Source organism: Cupressus sempervirens, chromosome 7, assembly GCF_028749045.1.
Source record: "Cupressus sempervirens isolate cs-2001-9-10 chromosome 7, ASM2874904v1, whole genome shotgun sequence".
NCBI classification, from domain to species: domain Eukaryota; kingdom Viridiplantae; phylum Streptophyta; class Pinopsida; order Cupressales; family Cupressaceae; genus Cupressus; species Cupressus sempervirens.
In genome coordinates, this window is record NC_143124.1 from 148,809,457 (window position 1) to 148,829,192 (window position 19,736).

The 19,736-nt window shown below is 34.2% G+C and overlaps 1 protein-coding gene across 9 annotated transcripts in view; it reads right to left on the minus strand.

The window, feature by feature from the left end:
* The window catches only part of LOC149545962 (Galactose oxidase/kelch repeat superfamily protein), a 136,912-nt gene that overhangs the window by 29,088 nt on the left and 88,088 nt on the right, over positions 1-19,736 (minus strand). The window lies entirely within an intron of this gene.

The following is a 19,736-nucleotide window of genomic DNA, read 5'->3' on the forward strand; positions in this document are numbered from 1 at the left end:
AATTAAACCCAATTCATAGCTTGAGCTTCCTCGTCAAAAAATAAAAATTGCAATATGAATAGTCTCCATTCGCTCTCTGAGACCTTGTAATAACCCCAATAGGTTATAACTTCTTCAAACACCAAAAAATCTTTATACTTCAGTTGTTTGACATTTCGTCAAACACTTTGCAAACAAGCTCTAATACCACTATAATAACCCTCTTCAAATCTGCCCTCAAAAATGTTGATGAAAGCTTAAAGAATTTCATCAAACAATTCACATGCAAGGGACGTATGACTGATATAGTATTTCAGCTAGTTTCAAATGACTTTTTCTTCAATTTGCATCAATGAGAATCTTGTGCTAGAAGACTACAATGGACTACACAATGGCCTAACATGAGTGTGCTACTAATTTTGACAATATTTAGTGCATATATATGATCTAAGCATGAGGAATGTACACCTACAGCCAACTGGCATTTTTACAAACAGTTGGTGTGCAAACTAACTAGCTAATAAATAATGATATTAAATTGCTTAAATGACACCAGCAACTATTATCTTCTTAATTTGCAATGAAATTTCTAATACAATGCTCATGAAATATGGCCAAGACTTTTGGCATTTACATGGATTACAAAATGATAATGCTAGTATAATGCACACTTACAGCTGAAAGTTTATAACACCCTAAAAAACAATACTAATAAAGGAACCTGGTTGTAGATGGCTGTAATAATCTTCTTCAATGCTGCCCTTTTTTATTTGCTTTTTTCAAACTGCTTTTTCGGACTGCTTTTTTTGGCCTGCTTTTTCGGTTCCGCTTTTTTGGACTGCTTTTTCGGCCTGCTTTTTTCGGACTGCTTTTTCGTATCCGCTTTTTTAGCCTGCTTTTTCAATTCCGCTTTTCCGGACTGCTTTTTCGTACTTGCTTTTTCGGATTGCTACTATGTTGAATCTCAAGACCATATCTTTCAATGGCGTCAAGATTTCCAGCTTGAAGGGATTTCGTCCTCCAAACTATTGAGACATAATCTCCAGAAAATTTCCCAATTTCTTTGATATTTCCAAGCATGCCTAAAAGAAGCTCTTCCATTTCTTTTATAGTGTTCTCACAAGGGCTCAATCCTTTGTTTTCTCAATGTGGGATAAAACATCACTCCCTTTTATGTAACTTATGTCTCCAATGTGTTATAAAATAAAGGGGACTCTTTTAATTTAAATATTTTCCACAAACTATAGTCTATGCAATAATAAAGTTAAATATTTAAATTTAACTTTATAAAATAACTTTATCAATGCATAACAAATTTTATCAATGATAAACAAGTCTTCTTGCCGATTTTAAACAATTACCATCGACATACCGCTGCCACTGGATGTCCGACCATATCCAAGATGACTTACTATAAATAGTAAGTATGCCCAAAGTTGCCTCAAAACCCCTCAGAAAGACCTACAACTGAAACTATCTAGGCCAAATGGCCTCTAAGTCCCTTTAATGTCCTGGTTAGCCTATGAGACCGTGGGGAAATAGGCTAACGACAACATCATGCTATGAATGCTAATAAGGGGACATTACAGACCTGTCCAACCTTTGCTTCCGCAACTCTGTGCGTGACGAACTTCTTGTCATATTCATCGCAACTCATCATTAGTTACCAAGAACTCATATTGAAGGCAATGACATCAGTTATGAAAGAGCTTGGAAGAAATGTGTTTTACGTCCAAAAGCCATTACCATGTCTGCTAAGAAACTGATCATTGATAAAATATGCCATCTGGATTTATGATCTATATCCAAGAGCATCCATATGAGAAGCATTCAAACCATCTGGAGTGGATCGTAAGATTGCTTTCTTGTCTCCAACCATGGTGGTCTAGCCCGATCACATCTTTCATAAATAAACATTGTCTTTAAATTTGACAGAGTAATACAATCGATATGAACAAATAAGATCCGATTGAATCAATCAAGCAATTGATATGAAAATCCTCCAGCAAAATTCTATAATATATCAAGCTCAACACAAAAACTTCCATTAACCAAAGCTTAGGCTGTAAAGTTTAAAAAGGAGCTCTATCGAATAAAATGGAGATTACACCAAAAACGATATCTAATTTCAGGCAAATAAGTGACACCACTATTTTAGATCCAAACATTGAAGACATGATCGTTGGCCATATTTTGTCATTAGCCAAAACGTAATGCCTTCTAGAATAATATGTAGACTATTCTAATGAGAAATAAGGAAGCATACAAGAAAAGAATGATCATAGACCAAAACTCAATATTCATACTAAAATAGAATGGAGAACACTGAGCATCAAACACTTGTATGAAGAATCTCTCTTGTTGCCTCCAAAATTTAACACTCCCTTATTGTAGATATCAAACGTGGCTCTGATACCATGTTGGATTTTAACCCAAAAATTAGATAAACAACAACAACAATTAACCACAAAAGATGCAAGAGACAAACAAAAATATTATGTGAAAACCCTTCAAGAATGAAGGGAAAACCCCAGCCACACCCAACAAAAGATTATTTTATTGATAATTAAATTCAAGTGTACAATGCTTTTCGCTTGAAGTGATATATATAACATAAAGAGAGACCCTTCGCATTCTAGCAGAAGGTCTCTTTTAATTTCCAAAAACATAATTCTTTCTTTTCAACTACAACTCTACGTATTTTCATGTCTCAACGCATGTCGAATGACACGTGTCTTTATATTTAATATTGCAATTTAATCATAAGTGTCCTCTTCAACTGAAGGAGACCATAACAATAATAATGTCCATATTTCAAGAGATAAAGATCTCTATCGCTGTTACAATCTCCAACACTGGGTACAAAGGCACATCCTACCAAGCTTAGTTTGATCAAGATAGAAGGGTCACATGAAGACAGAGAAAATGATGTCACTAGCTAGCTATCCAATAAAGTGGCATATTTTTTTGTATTTTTTTCTTATGCACTACAATTTATGGTCATAATGTTTATTAAGCAAAGGATACAATGCAATTCTTAGTGGATGATACAAGTAATGTATGTTGAAGTTAATGAAAGCTAACACGTAAAACCTAGATTGCATGATATTAATTAATAAAAAAATTAATTATTATATGCCCAAAGTTTAGCTTAAGTAAACTAAAGATAATAAGTGACTTAATAATTAAATCAACATGATTTAATTAATAAGAAAAGACTTTATTACTCTAACACCCCCCTTAAGATAAACTTAAGGAGGTGCTAAAAACCTACAAACTACTACTGAAATGAAAATTGGGTCCCGGCAACAAGGCCTAATGAGGTACCCAAGCACAACCAAATCTTTGAAAAAAAGAGAAATAGAGAAAACCACACGAGAAAAACCCTACTCCAAAAAGAGATGGAAAGAATGCTCTAGAAGATAGGAACAAAAGGACGATTATGAAGAACACCATTGAAGCATGAAGCTGTAAACATTGCCAAACTACTAATCTGAAAAATCTCCACTGTGTAGAACATGCTTATGTAGAGAACACTAAGTCTGAAGAGCTGATCAATCAAAGATGGAAGGTATCTTCATGGCCTCCAAAAATTAGGAATGAAAGAATGTCTATATGGTAAATGATCCATCTCACCGAAATGCATAGGTATCCAGTCACTGCAATTGCCTAGTACATAGGATCAAATATTGAATACATAGCTCTCTCGATCAAACCAAGAATGCAATAAAACCAACATAACCCCCCTATAATGCTGAGAGGTAAGACATGAACACTAAAACTGAATGCAATATCTCCTACAGAACGAACAACCTAGAACATCGAAAGCGCAAAAGAAGTACATACACCTATAATGGCACGTGTTATCGACACATCATAAGGCTAATGTCGTGGAAGGAACACTCATTTGACAAAGGAAGATGGTGAATATGGCCAACATGAAACCCCCCAAGAAACTTTACAATGTAGTGAGAGTACAACAAAATACAAAGATGTGCAAAATCTCAAAATGCAATAATAGCACTTTATCTTAGTACATTTGCAAAAAATACTACAAAAGAATGTCAACAAAGATCAAAAGAAACATAAGGTTGATACAAGAGATAGTACAACCTGAAAAATCATCGTAAGAAACAAAATTGATCTTTGGATCTGAAACAACCAAGATATCCACTAGAATGCAAGAAAGCAAAAAGCTGAATGGGATGTGACTAGAGCAGAATCTGAAAAAATAGAATGTTTCAAAATATGTCTCCTAGAGTACAAAATAGAACTTCACACTTTGACTGCATAACCCAGCAACCAAACAAAATCAAAGGTCCAAATAAACTGCACCATCACGAGGGGCTCAAAACCAACTTTCCAGTGATATCTCGTATGCAAAAAACAGAGTTTGGATGAGCAAGTTATGGCCAAAAAACCACATGTAGGTCAAAAAAACGCTAGAAGGGCAACATGAAAATTTTACCGCCTTGGGATCCGTGCCAAAATGTATCGAAGAGCATGCCCTCTAGCACCAAAAATTACCTTGGGAAGTGTCAATTTCGTACAAAACCATCTTGATTTGTGTGCCCAAAAATCTCAATTTGCATGACCAAAAATCTTGATTTGCATGACCAAAAATCATGATTTGCGCATCCAAAAAAATCTCAATTTTCAAACCCAAAATCACTGCCTCTGGAAATGTGCAAAAATAGATAATTGTCGCATCGGTAACGTGCCCAATCTGGAAGCAATATTTTTTGCCTCAAATTCCAAGTGTCCAAATTGGACAAATTTTATATGAAAATAGGGGTTTTGGGGGCACTTCGAGCTCAACAGTGATGTCCATTTGGGCTCAAAGTGTCCCGAAAATCAGCGACACCCCAAATTCAATACAAAATAACTCTGAAAAATGAAACCCTCTGAAAGAAAAAGCACAAATCTGGAAGCCAAGCTCGACCTCTCATAAACAAAAACAAAGCCATGAAGGTCTAGCACTTTGATACCATGTTGAACTTGATATAAGGTCAACCCCATAACTCCCAAGATTCACCTGTATGCAAACACCTATCATAGAAAGAGAGAAGCAAAAGCTATGGAGGCTAGAATTCTCAGATCCATAGATTAGACATTCTTGATAAGCAAAAAGATAGATTGCTATTATCAAAAGTGAATGAATAAATTACAAAGACATCAATCCTTATAAAGGAGATCAAAACCCTAATGAGTAAAACCTAGATTGCATGATAATAATTAATAAAAGAATTAATTATTATATGCCTAAAGTTTAGCTTCAATAAACTAGAAATAATAAGTGACTTAATAATTAAATCAACATGATTTAATTAATAAGAAAATACTTTATTACTCTTACAATGTAAACCATGAGGGATTTAAGCCCAAAGATATTCTCAGTGGCTAAGCATGAATCTTGAGTGTGAGGATTAGCTAACCTTAGGGCACAAAACATGGTGTAACAACTTTAGTTCCCATCAAGCGTAACAGTGAGTAATCGGGAAGTTGCCATGGTGCTCAAACTTTCAGTTACAAATGATCACCTCCCTCAAGTGCCTTCCGATAAAATAGCTAAAGAGATCTAGGACATCTTGAAGGAATATTTATGAGACATTTGACAAGAGTCACACTTTCTTTTTGAAGAATATTTTGTTTTCTATAATGATGGGAACAATCTTCTCTAGAAACATCTTACAAAAATCAAGGATATACATAACCAACTCCAGACTATTCTCTACAAGATGGAAGAAGATATTATATTGATCACACCAAAATGTCTACCCCAATCCTATGAGCACTTCATAGACATGCTCAATATCACTTCTCCTAGTATTGCTCTAACATTCTCTGATCTTTGCACCAAGCTTTTGCAGCAGGATAGATGTTAGCAATAGTTTGGAAGTCGTGCAAGTTCTTCCTCTTCTAAACAATTGGCCTTCTCAGTGCAAGCCTTGGACAAGAACACAATACACCTCACTTCTACCAAAAGAATGGATTTGGTGAACCTCTTCGTCTTCAAAGGAGTGTTCAATACAATTATTGTCAAAAGTTTGGTCACATTAAAATGATTACAAGAAACGATTGGCAACCGCAAAATCTTTACAGAAAGGGTCATAGTAGAAGGCCCTAGCCACTCCACATTCAGATGACAACGAGTTTGCCTCCTATGCATTCTAATCAGTTCATCTTATGGGAGTATTTTAATATCTAAGTTGTCTGTTCAAGTTAGGGTTCAAACTCGGGTTTGAAGAAGCAGTTCGCCCATATGGCAAAATTTTGCAATGGAGTTTGGGCTTGTTAGTACAAAAACATTTAAAACATGAATTAAGATTACAATGCCACTAGTATCATGAAAAACAACAAAAACACTATAAACTTGTAATCATAGCATCATCTCTATTATTAACCATCAAAATATTAAATTACTATTGAGTTCAAGTATCGTTGTATTGAGTTTCAACAATTAGAACTTTATACTAAGTTTCTATCATATAACGGATTTTCTAAATCTTCATGTTCTTCTCCCTCAAAGGCATAAGTTGATTTAGAAACAGTACCAATGCCAATGTCGATCCGTATCAGCTGCACTAATAGCATCCTCACTTCCCAAGTCCTCAAATGCTTATTACTTGTTACTGTACAGAGAGCTTGTTTGATTGTAATTAACATCCTACTTTTAAAATGTTATAAAAATAGCTTGCAACTCCCTCCGCGCATTGGAGATATTGTTTAATGTTTAAAATATGATTTAACACTATAGAGAGCTTCCAATTAATCAGACAAGGGTCATTATCAACAATTGGATATAAAAAATTTACAAGAAGAAAACTTGAGGTCTATAATTTAATTTGATGTAATACATATATAAACTTCAAAAAAAATTTCTTTGTAATGTTAAATATCCTATCGAAATTCTATAATAATTATTTTATGAACTAAATTATAGAATGTTCCTCAATGGAACTATACTTGATTCACACTTGGTCTATCTTGGTCTTCCTAGTTTGACCTAGGGTCAACCTAAAGGAACTAACTTGACTAGGTTTGAACCCTAGTGAAACACACAGGAGAACTAAGACCAAGACGAAGGATCAATCTGAAGTTCACCTGATCCAGAAGGTAAGGGGAGAAATGGATAATTTAGTAAAAGAATTTTTTCTCAAAAATTATCTATTAGGTTTTAATAATTTTTCCTCAAAAATTATTTGTTTTGTATTCTCTAATTGAGTTATTTGATTTTAATCAATTTTCACCACAAAAATTGTGTTTGGCTTTGGTCAATTTTTCTCCTCAAAAATTGTTTATGGTTCCAGTAATTTACAAAAAAAAATATGCTTAGGATCATCTGGTTAGTGAAATCTATTTTAGGGTTTTTACTATTTTCTCCAAACAAGAATGCTTTGTAAACTTCAAATCATGGTATCTTATAGTTTGTTTTAGGACACCTTGCTCATCTGCAATAGTTTGGAGGGTTTACCATTTTTTCTTCAAAATCATGGCATCTTCTCTCAGTCTTTGTCTCTATCTACAAGGAAGAGGAGCTTAGTTATCCAACGTCGGGTTGGATGTTTTGTGATGATTTTTGGTCAAAGATTTTATAGATTTTGAGAGGGTTAGCAGAAGACTCATCTCAGTAACTGAGTCTGTGGTAGTCTTTCGTCTCTTCTTGCAAACCATTCTAAAGAAGGGGAGAGCCTTCTCTATTTGTTTGGCTACTCTTGGTGATTGACATTTTGTAGATCTAGGGAGGGTCTAAGTAGCAACACAATGTTTTGAAGGGTTTATAACTACAAGATATGTATTGTCTTCACAAGGTAGTTCACAAAATTACAATTAAGACAAGGTACTAGGTTATTTTAAGTATACAAACATTCTTGCTAAATTTAGCTAGTTCTTCTAGAACCTTACTTAATGGTCATTTAGCCTTACTTTTTAGTTTTCTTTATTTGATCTATTTTTAGATGTCTTTATTTGGACAACCTTGCTTTTTAGTTCATGTAATTTTTAACATTTGTAAAATTCCACTTAGTTGTGTGTATTGTTAATGCAATTTGTTCTATTTTTAATAATTATACATCCAAACATCAATTTATAAAGAAAAACATTGCTAAAATCCAGGGTAAGAACAAATAAAAATACATTTATACACAATTTCATTTATTGAATTTTATACAAAAAAGAAATTATTCTATGACATAATTCAACCTATCCCAAAATCTAGGAAACATGTCTCTGTGCTCTTCCATAGTATTAATGTTTTTGATAATTTATTTGACTTCGACTACAATGTAAACTCTGAACTTGAATTATTTTACACAAAAGTTATATGTTAAGGTTGTACGATGTAAATAAGCATGCCTTATCCATTTTTCTCATATGAATATTTAGGATTCCCTATTATCTTAAAATTTTCCCTATTTTTAATATAGTTGTCCCCTGTATCATCCCCTTCATCCCCTATAATGGAAAATTTTAAAAATCGATCATCAAAAACTATTTTCTTGTTTCTCTCGTACTAGAAACTCAGCACAACACACACACATACATACATTAAAATAGGAAATATTGTTACCTGTAAATGGGATTAGATGGGTTAATCCATCATTTGAGATAGTTGGTGATGCTTTGTGGGAAAACCCAATAGAAGGTTAATGGAAATGTATCTTTGATGGTACTTCTAAAGCCAACCCAAGGCCTTCGGGAGCAAGAGTTATCATTTGATATTGGGATGGTAATCTAATTGCATGTGGGGGGAAAGACTAGTAAATGGAACACATAATGTTGTTTAAGCAAAAGTGGCTTGACAAGCAGTTAGGGCAGCAAAAAGGTTGGGAGTTTGAAAACTTCATGTAGAAAGAGATGTACACATGCAATAATTAGGAGACATGCATGCTTTGCATCTACAAAATTACATAGATCGAATCAATGAGGAATTGGCACCCCTAGAAGACTCCAAAATAACAGAGTCTGAAAACAAGGGAATAAAGAGGCAGTCACACTTTCAAATTGAGGCTTTTCGAAACTTAGTGATGGAGGAGGAAGGCTGAATTTAGTAACCATTACCCTCTTGTAATGGGCACCCTGAAAATGCCCAAAAACTGAACCAACTGCTGATTAAGATTCTAATGTTTTTGCATAGATTTTGAAACCATATAGCATAAACAAGAGGGAATTTACGCAAACTGAAGATTGGACTACTGCTAAAATAATATTAGTTCTCAAACTAATAAAATCAAATACATAACAATGAATTCCAAAGGCCAAACCCCAAGGGAATGATGTCTAGAATATCACAAAAGAGGATAGATATCCTCTAATGCCAAGAACAAATCTATAACTCACACCTCCAAGCTCTTATCAAATGCAATTCACAATAATCCCATGCTAAACAATGAAGCTCCCACCTCTATTTATACTTTTCCTTCACCCTTCTAGAAGGAAATAAAATATTAATTAATTGCATTTACTAGAAGCTTCCCCCTTCCAATAATAAATGCACTCTCTAGAAGCTTCTCTTTGCAATACAATAATTAATTGTGCTTCTAGAAAATTAAATTAATTAAATATAGTCACCTTTTAATTTTAATTTATTTAATGACTTCATAAGAAATTAGTTTCTTATTTCTCCACTTAGCCTTTGGAGAATATAAAGGCTAAGAACTCCACTGAGTTGCTAAAAGATGGGGACATTACAATCCGCCCTCCTTGAAATTGCTTGCCCTCAAGCAATCCAACAACACAATGAACTCCAACCTCCACCTGGATCCCAAATGAAGTAGTATGTGATATCCCTGTGGACATTAAACCAGCTGCAAACCAGCATCATCAGGACCAACCACATGTCCTGCAGCCTAGCACCCAAAACTTGCGTTGATGATGTAGAAGTCAGAATGTCACCAGAAGGCAACTCCGTAAAAGATCTATGAAACCTCTTCTTCCCTAAATCCACCCACATAATATATATTGCACTGTAGTCCTAATCATCACCAACATGCATTGAAAAAGATGTAGCTACCAGCGAACCATATGCACTCATGCCAACTATATCAACAATAGGTGTAGCCACATCAAAATATGTGGACATAGGAACAACACTAACTGCCACAACAGAAAACTGAACTAGATCTATTGTTGATGAAAACTCATAATTGTCAACATGTGTGCCATCATTAGAACACACATCAACAACTGCACACATACTGATCAACTCCTCGTTGGATGATTCAACTAACACGAAAGTGGTTGCTGATATGACAATATCCTCGCATTCTCCTATTTCCCACTATTGTTGCATCACCATCCCTTGACAAAGGCTCATATGTGGACTCCTAACTCTGCACACATGACTCAACGCCATATTTCGAATCAATAATACTAGAGCATAAACCCACATCTATTGATTCTATTGGAACATCCACATCACCAACATCATAGTTGGGTGGCTCTATATGTGTTTCGAACCCACCTAAGGAAGCAACTGCCTCCTGCACTGTAGCAACACCATGAGATCTCACATACAAATCTCCAATAATAATCTTGTCTTCGAGAAAGTCAAAAATATTAGGGGTAACAGCTGCATCAACTATCTCTGCAAGAGCTCTGGGCACCTCAACCAACTGAAGCTTGGTGTCGTTATCCTCTGCTGCCACTAACACAACCACATGTCTCTGTAAAGTAAGTCCGTCGTCAACACTGTAGATAGGACTAGCAGGTGTCATACTAAATATAGATACATTTGTGTCAAGGACTCCTGTTGCGGAAAACTCAAACTTCCTTCGCTGCAACCTCGATCTCTGCCTTCTAAAAGCAGAAACCATATACCTCGCTGCACTTTCAATTGTTTTTGGATCCAAAAAGCTCTCCCTCAATTTCTATTGATGAAGCTCAAGTTTCTCCATACTCTCCTGCAAAGCATTCATCTTCGCACTAACTTCATCATTACTCCACTGACTTCTAGAACTGTCCGTCCTCCTATGTCTGTCCATGGCTAGAAAATGCTAGAGTGCTGGTCACACCAAATGCAACAGCAAATCTGACAATAATTAATATTTTCCTACCCCACAGGATGGCAGGAAACCGCTCTCATACCACTGTAATGGGCACTGTGGAAATACCCAAGAACTGTCTAAACATTACATCCTAATCTAAACCGATATTCCTACCTCCGCCTAATCCTGTATCCCTATCATCTCGGTCACCCATACTCTTGTTTTGTTCAAAGAATATCTCCTCTGTGTTTGTATGACTGGATTGTATGTCCCTCTGCACGGATGAACTGGCTTGTTTGCTTTGCAAGTCTGAACTCCTACTTTGTCTTGCTTTGGTATTGCGGAAATTATAAAGCCTCTGTCGCATGCTCAAACATAAATGCTTAGCCTTTTTAATTTATGTTTCCAGTGTTTTAACGTTTTGTCAAACACTTTTCCCTCTATTTGACTCTCCCAAATTCCCTATAAGACCTCCACAGGATGGCAGGACTTATAGCTCTAATACCACTGTAATGGGCACCCTAGAAATGCCCAAAAACTGAACCAACTGCTGATAAAGATTCTAATGTTTTTGCATAGATTTTGAAACCATATGACATGAACAAGAGGGAATTTACGCACATTGAAGATTGAACTACTACTGAAATAATATTAGTTCTCAAACTAATAAAATCAAATACATAACAATGAATTCCAAAGGCCAAACCCCAAGGGAATGATGTCTAGAATGTCACGAGAGGATAGACGTCCTCTAATGCCAAGAACAAATCTATAACTCACACCTCCAAGCTCTTGCCAAATGCAATTCACAATAATCCCATGCTAAACAATGAAGCTCCCACCTCTATTTATACTTTTCCTTCACCCTTCTAAAAGGAAATAAAATATTAATTAATTGCATTTATTAGAAGCTTCCCCCTTCCAATAATTAAGACACTCTAAAAACTCCTCTCTTGCAATACAATAATTAATTGTGCTTCTAGAAAATTAAATTAATTATATATAAAATCACCTTTTAATTTTAATTTATTTAATGACTTTATAAGAAATTAATTTTTTATTTCTCCACTATGCCTTTGGAGAACGTAAAGGCTAAGAACTCCACTGAGTTGCTAAAAGATGGGTACACTTCTCTTCATTCTTAAGGAACAAGCAGGAGCATTAAAAGAGACTGTCTATTTGGCAGCATCATATTGTGTTAGTGAAGCGATTGTGGATAAAGCGTCATGCAACCTTATAACTCACAAGCTATTGAGTTATTTGAAAAACGTGTTCTAGCTTAAGAGTAAAGAATGGAGGCAGCTTTCATTTTCACCTTCCCGAAGAAACAAATTCCTTTTCATGGACAGATGACAATGAAATGGATAGACAAGATGTTCAACTTTGAAGATAAGAGACTAACAGACAGTGTGATGATCATTTTGGGGGAGATGTTTAATTAAGTGGAGAATCATCATAGAACAAACATAAATGTGTTTTCAATAATCACAGTGTGGGGGTTACAGCTGGAGATGCAAAAGACATAATTGGAGTAGTAATCGAGACCATTGTTCCATGAGAACTCCTTGGAGGCATCGATGAAATACTTGAGAAGTCAATTCCAAGTTTGGGGATAAACTTGGCTGATAAACAAAGTGGTCTTGGAAAAATTCAAGGAACCAAATATGCCCTGTTTGTGTGGAAATTTGATGAAAATCGCAGGAGACAAAATTTCAAGGAGGCCCTTAAAAGATGGTTAGCACTTAAATTAGTGATGATGATTCATTTGTTAGACAAACATATTGCAGAAATGAGGACAGGTGGGTGGATAGCAGAGGTTGATGTGAAGATGAACAAGTGGCTCCAAATGCACAAAGAAGCAAGAGGTGAAGAAAATGCTGCTGGAGGATCCAAATTTAGTGAGGTGAAATGGGCAAGTGGCTCTGAGAACGAGCACCACAAGGCACCAACCAGCTGAGGAAGCAAATTACAAGGGCCCCAGTGATCAATCTCAACTTTGGTGTAGGATTTGTTTTTTATTTTATGTTAAAGCAAATGTCTATGAAGGGTTTAGGCTTTTGTAAATGATGTAGTTATGTCGGGGCTAAACAACATGAAAAAATGCCAATTTTTGTGTTTCTAAAAATTTTGTCAAACTTGAAATGTTACTATTAATGTCGTAAAAGGGATTGATGATGGTAGGGTCAGGGTGTTTGCAAATAAAATGTTTAACTGTTGTGGTAGATGATGATTTTATTTACTTCAGAATATACCTCCATTTTCATTTCAATAAAATCAAATCTATTAGCGAGAAAAAGAAAAAAAAATTGTTTCGGCCAAGCAAACAACTCCAAGGATGTTCTAGAAATGGGATTTTGAAAAGACAGGAACATTGGTCTATAGCCTAGTAACACCAATCATTCTCTATGGTTGTGTACACTAAGAGACTATAATATCCTTAGTCACAAGGTCCAATACATATCAAGCATGAAATTACAACTTAGGTGAATATTAGTTATTATGTAAAATTTACCTTGACATTCATAGAGGTATATTTTTTTAATGAAATAATGCCCTTAGAAAGCAATGTTTTAGTGCTTTTGGAAAAAAAAATTGTTATTGGGCTGTCATGTTTTGTAAAATAGTAAATACTGCTAATCATCAATTTAGCAATGCTAAAAGCAGAGCAGCGTAAAGTTGTGCAGCTCCTACCACCTCTGCCATGTGACAACTCTTTTAGTGCTCAACTCTTAGACGTCCAAAGAGGCAACAAATTTCTTTTTGATTTTTTTCTGTTATTCATTCTCTTTAGAATCTTTCATTTATAAATTTTATCGGGTATTTGCCTTTTATGAGGTATTTGTTTTTTAGGCTGTTATTTATCTATAAAAAATATGTATTTTTAATTTTTAAATATACAAGTTTATAACTTTAGCAAGTGTCAAATAATATTTTATTTTAATATTTTGTTACAAGATTTAGCATTTAATATTATTAAATTCAATATTAACTTATTTCATTTTTTATATTAGAATTAAATAAATTAAAATGTCTTATTTTGAAATATTCAATTTGCATTTAAACTAAAAAAAATTAAAATTTAACAACTTTCAAGTATTTAAATTCAATTTAACAAATATATTATATATAATATAATATTGCTCAATTTCAAAAACTGACAAGTGTAAATATTTAAATTATTATTACTCAGAATTTTAATTAAATTTAATGTTGTTTTATAGTGATTACATTAAATAGTCATAATTATTTTTTAAAATTATATAAGACTAATTTAGTGTCATACTTTTTCCAATATTCTCTTGTTGAACTTCATCCAAAGTTTATTCTTGTCGCACTTGAATTGGAATTTGAACCTTGCAACTAAGATCATATCTTAAGAACAAAATTGAGCAAGGAAAACTTGCTTATCATCAAAATTAAAAACACATACTACTTATAGAAAGTGATGCTTCAAAGTTTGAACATTGAATTTATATTAACATAAGTTGACATGGTTGGGGTTTTATACTCTTTAGCGATGCCCAAGAATTTTGTTGTAGTTGATGTACAATACCTATTGTTATGTTTGATAATATTGGTTATTTGTCAATGTATAAATTGTCATTGATTGTCTTGAATTGGAATTTGAACCTTGTGACTAAGATCCTATCTTAAGAACAACATTGGGCAAGGAAAACTTGTTTATCATCAAAATAAAAAACACATACTACTTATAGAGAGTGATGCTTCAAAGTTTGAACATTGACTTTTATATTAACATAAGTTGACATGGTTGGGATTTTATACTCTTCAGAGATGCCCAAGAATTTTGTTGTAGTCGATGTACAATACCTATTGTCATGTTTGATAATATTGGTTATTTGTCAATGTATTAATTGTCATTGATTGTGATTTTCAAGTAGTTGTAAGTGTTTTTGGGTTGCCAGTTGTGTCTCTCTTGGCAACTGTTAGTTCTTTTAAATGTGTTGTGTATCATCAAGGAAAAGAGTGGTGGATAGTGGGATGAACTCTAATTGTTGGCTGACTATCTCCGGTCTTCTTCTTTGTAATGAATACGAGCAAACAAAGATATATTATACTCCTATATCTCATATGCACTACAATTCGTATTGTTATTTCATGTATGTGATTTACCAGATATAGTAGTAAGACATCCTTTAGAGAGCAAAGGAAGACAGAGGATGACAAGAACACCGAGGGTAGTGATGATGACAAATTGACAACAATCTAGTTCCTACAAGAAGATATGATAAGAATAATGAAAGACTTGAAGGCCAACAAAGGAACCAAAAAGTAATGAGCAATGGTGTACAAAGTGCAGAATTGAGGGGCAATGAACGGTAGTTGTCCTAAAATGATGTTTTGTGAGATTTGTTAGGTGACGGGACATTTATTAAAGGAGTGTCCATATAATTTGAAGACTAGAAGTATAAGTACTCATCACACAAGGAGATCCCACTCTATTGAAACCTCAAAATGTATCCCAAAGCAGTTATGGAAATCAATGATGGAATCAAATGTAGTACACTCCAAAGGATGTCCTATCATACAACACCTACAATGTAGTGAATGGAGACACTTTGGGAGAGACTGTCAGAATGTGAAAGATAGTGTACACTTATTGTGCGAATGGCGTGGGCCAAGTGATGATGAAGATACTTATTGTCTAAAGCAAGAAGGTACTAATATGTTGGACATGGAAGAACACGCACATCTATTTTGTATTCAATTAATTTTCAATTCGCTGTAAATTTGATCAAATTTGAATCAATCATTTGATCACATTGTTTTGTCTCTCTCATTTGTGCTATCAATTGAACTTCTCGATCTTGGCATTTTCATTCTTAGCCTTAGGCAAATTCTTACAATGTTGAGTGGATGGTGAAAGATTTTAGTGTTGGTTCTTGATGAAACATTAAGTTCATTATTTTGGTACTTATTTATTGCAAGTAATAGTGCAAGATTAGTTTGAACTCATTTCAAGCACTTAACTTCAATCATTTCATCCTCATTTATTTGTATGTCTTCCGGTTTTTTTTTTAAATTAAGTGCTTGGTAAGCTTTATAACATAATCAGTGACACTGATATGACATGTCATCTATCTTCATGTGAAATGCTTTTGACCTAGAGCTATGAACCAATGAGGCCACAAATGAGGATCCTGGTCCCCTAATCTCATACACAAGCCTATGAGAACATTGAAGCAACGAACGCACTAGCCTACAATCACAAAATGGCTTAACAAAGGTTTGAACCTAGGTAGAGACAAAAACACCACCACCACTTAACCAACACACTAAGTGGTGAGCTCCCATGTCTTATGGTATTGATATGTATAAGAAATCTGAAAATCATCAATGCACCCTTAGAAAAATGCACCTTCTCTTGTGTAGTTGTTTAAATTAACAAAGCAAGGATTGGTTTAGTTTCACTGCACCATGAATAGTTTCTTGCATTGGTTGAGTTAGAGATAGAAATAGCTAAGATTCCTAAACTCATATCACATTTGCATTTTATTTTCCAACATTCTGATTAGAAGTAGTTGAAGCAATTGCATTGCAAAATCATTCATATTTAGATAGTTGATACTCTATTGAATGAACAGCATAAGTCCCTTTGTGGTTACCAACAAATCACATTGTAAAACTGAGTTGTGGCCAACAACACATCGCTTGTCCGCATTATAAACTTTGGGGTCACTTCACTTGACCACACAATTATTACACTGTTTAGCATTTGAGATTTCCTTGTTCAAGAGAGGATTGAATACTTCATATTTTATCCTAAACAATGGAGTGATCACAAAACTCACATCAATAGGAACACTTTGGCATAAGTCCACTATTGAGACCCTCCCTGATGCTACCAAACATCCAGATATGACCAAGTTGACCATAATCCTTCCAACATTATGTCGGGTAACAAAGTTATCCCTTCCTTTATCCAAAGACACCGAAATCAGCTTCAAAAAGCTTCAAAACTTTGAAAAATGACAATTTTGCCAGAAATTATCAAAAGCAACAATACACATAAACATTAGTACATTTACAAGAACGTCAGCCCTCTAAACAAAAAGTAAAACCCAAAACACTCAGCAAGAAACCATGAATTTGAAAAAATTAGTCAAAACATTTTGTTAAAAAACAGAACACCACAATTTAACTTTTCGTTTTGAGAGAAAGAAGGGGAAAACACACTTTGTTATTTAAAAAATGCAGCAACCCTACATTAAAGAAGGCCATGATTTCTTGTAAACAATCTAGCAAAAATCTTTTTACAAAAATATAACATTTTTTGTGGACAATATCAAGCAAATCCCAAAAAAGAAATAGAAAGTCTACATGATTTTCTTTTGGAAAAAAGAATGAAAAACCATCATGATTTTTTGTGGGGAAAAACAATCAGCTAACCCTCTATTTATGAGCACACAAGGAAAACCTCTAAGGCAAACAAAACCTCCAAAATAACGTAGTTCTGAAACAAAAACCCCTGGCACTCAATAGGAAAACCTTTTAAATCTACAAAGAAAACCTTTGAAACCTTCATAGATTATCAATTTCAAAAACCCTCAGTTTTTAAACCTAAAAGAAAACTTCTTAAAATTTCAAGGATTCTACACAGTTTTTCATTGAAAAATAGTTAATAAATTTTGGAATTTAATTCCAGGTTGAAACTATGGAAAACTAACCTACGGGCTCCATAACAGTAAGGAAATATGAATACAGTGTTTCTAAAAGAAACAATCATTAACTGACAACCAAAATAGAAATATACTAAATTAAATTACCTATAGCTTTCACATCAATGGCCTTGCCGAGGCTTAGAACTCCAGTCAAATACTAATTCATGATGATGATAACTTCCATAATTAGATACTCCAATATGGATCAACATACCATGTTATCTTACAATTGCACACAAAAAGAATTGAAGGTGCCAAATGAGCTTTCCCTAGAACATCTTGTAGCATTGAAAGTGTAGACACAAAAGATAAATACAGACTTGAAAAGTGTGTTCAGATCCATTGTTAACACCACAGTAAAAAAAATGTTTATGAAAACTTAATACAGACTTCCTATTTTGGAGCATAGGCCCACAATCTGTTGTTAACACAAAACTAAATATGTTCACAACAGAGATGGCGTCCTCAATTTTAGAAAAAAAATGACAATTGAATGTAACTTATTCATTGTCTACTTTAGATGGCTTTATTCTTACTTCCAAATAAACCTTCCATTTTTTCCATATCATTCAAGGCTCTATAACCCTCATGAATGAAACTTAAAATCAAGAAAAACTAAGCTTTCTTATAAACTCTTTCTATACACTCTCTAGCTTCATGACTGTTGTTGCAGTTGACTTTAACAATTCTCTTAAGGCCTTCACTGTGATGGAACCTTAATTTTTGCAAAAAACAAGCCCCATTTATAATTTTGGAAATGGATATATCATCATCAATGTCAAAATGTCAAGAGTCAAAGATATAACCAAAATGCATACATATCAATGGTGGTTGATCTATGGAGAGGGCTGGGGAACATACATTCAATTGTGGTAGGGCTATTGGCTATATTTAATGTTTTAAGAAGATTCAATGAAATCTCTGCAATTGACAGATAATATATCGATCTTTTCAAACATGTGTTTATCCTGGGTGAATATTTGAAGAAAAATCATTGTTACAGAGTTACGGATAACAGTGAATGACCAATTTCAAAAACCTTAAGGACAGTTGCAATATTTTCAAATAAAATCATGAATGATGCATAGGAGACTGATAGACATCAAAGGGATATCACAGAAACAAGGTAGCAATAACATCACTTCATAGAAGATCCTATGAACAGATCCATTAGTATTGTTCACTGAGTATTCAATGAAATAGCTTTATTATGTTACCGTGGGCACAGAAGGAGCTTTCAGTGATACGAAAAACATCATACACAGCCTGTAACTACTATAGAGGCAAGAGTGAGGACAACTAAGCATAAGCAATTAGTTTGAAGTCAACTTCCAAACACGGCAAAGAAAGAGTATGAATTTGACTTCAGCAGGAATGAATACAAAGCAAGTATAAATTGAACACATGAACAAATCTAATGAAGCTGTACATTTGGAAAGCACCCCTATTAAATTTCAAGACGACCATGTATGGAGGTGCTGCAAGGGATCAGGTTTGCATAGATAATTAATGATCAAAGGTGTTTTTGTAGGTGATATTGTTTCACATGGAGATGCAGTTCAAAATCTATAGCGATGCACGGGTATCAATCGCTCCAAATAGATGTCACTCCACACACCTAGCATATATGGATATTGTTAAAAAGATTCATCGCAGGAATTGAAGATGAAGAAATGCCGCCAGTTTAATTATCATGGCTAGTGAACCCTTCGATTATGTAAAAACATATATGTCTGTACAGAAGCACCCTTGGGCGCCTGCGGAAGCAAAAGATAAGGTTGCGATGTCGTTTGATCACTTCCAGTGCTTCAAACAAATGCCCTTGCACAACATAATTTGATTTTTAATGATCATGGCATATAAGTCTATAACTTATGTTTTGTGATAATGTTTATGAAATAGTTTGATATAGGGGAAGGCCGGATAACAACATAAGCCAAAACAACAAAGGTAATACCTACCTTAATCAATTAGTGTGACTAATAAGGAAGGAGTGTAATTTATTTTTATAAGGAAGTGACTTTTCACATTTCTTTAATTTTTAAGATATAAAATGAGAGAAATGTAAAGCAACAAGACATATCCAATA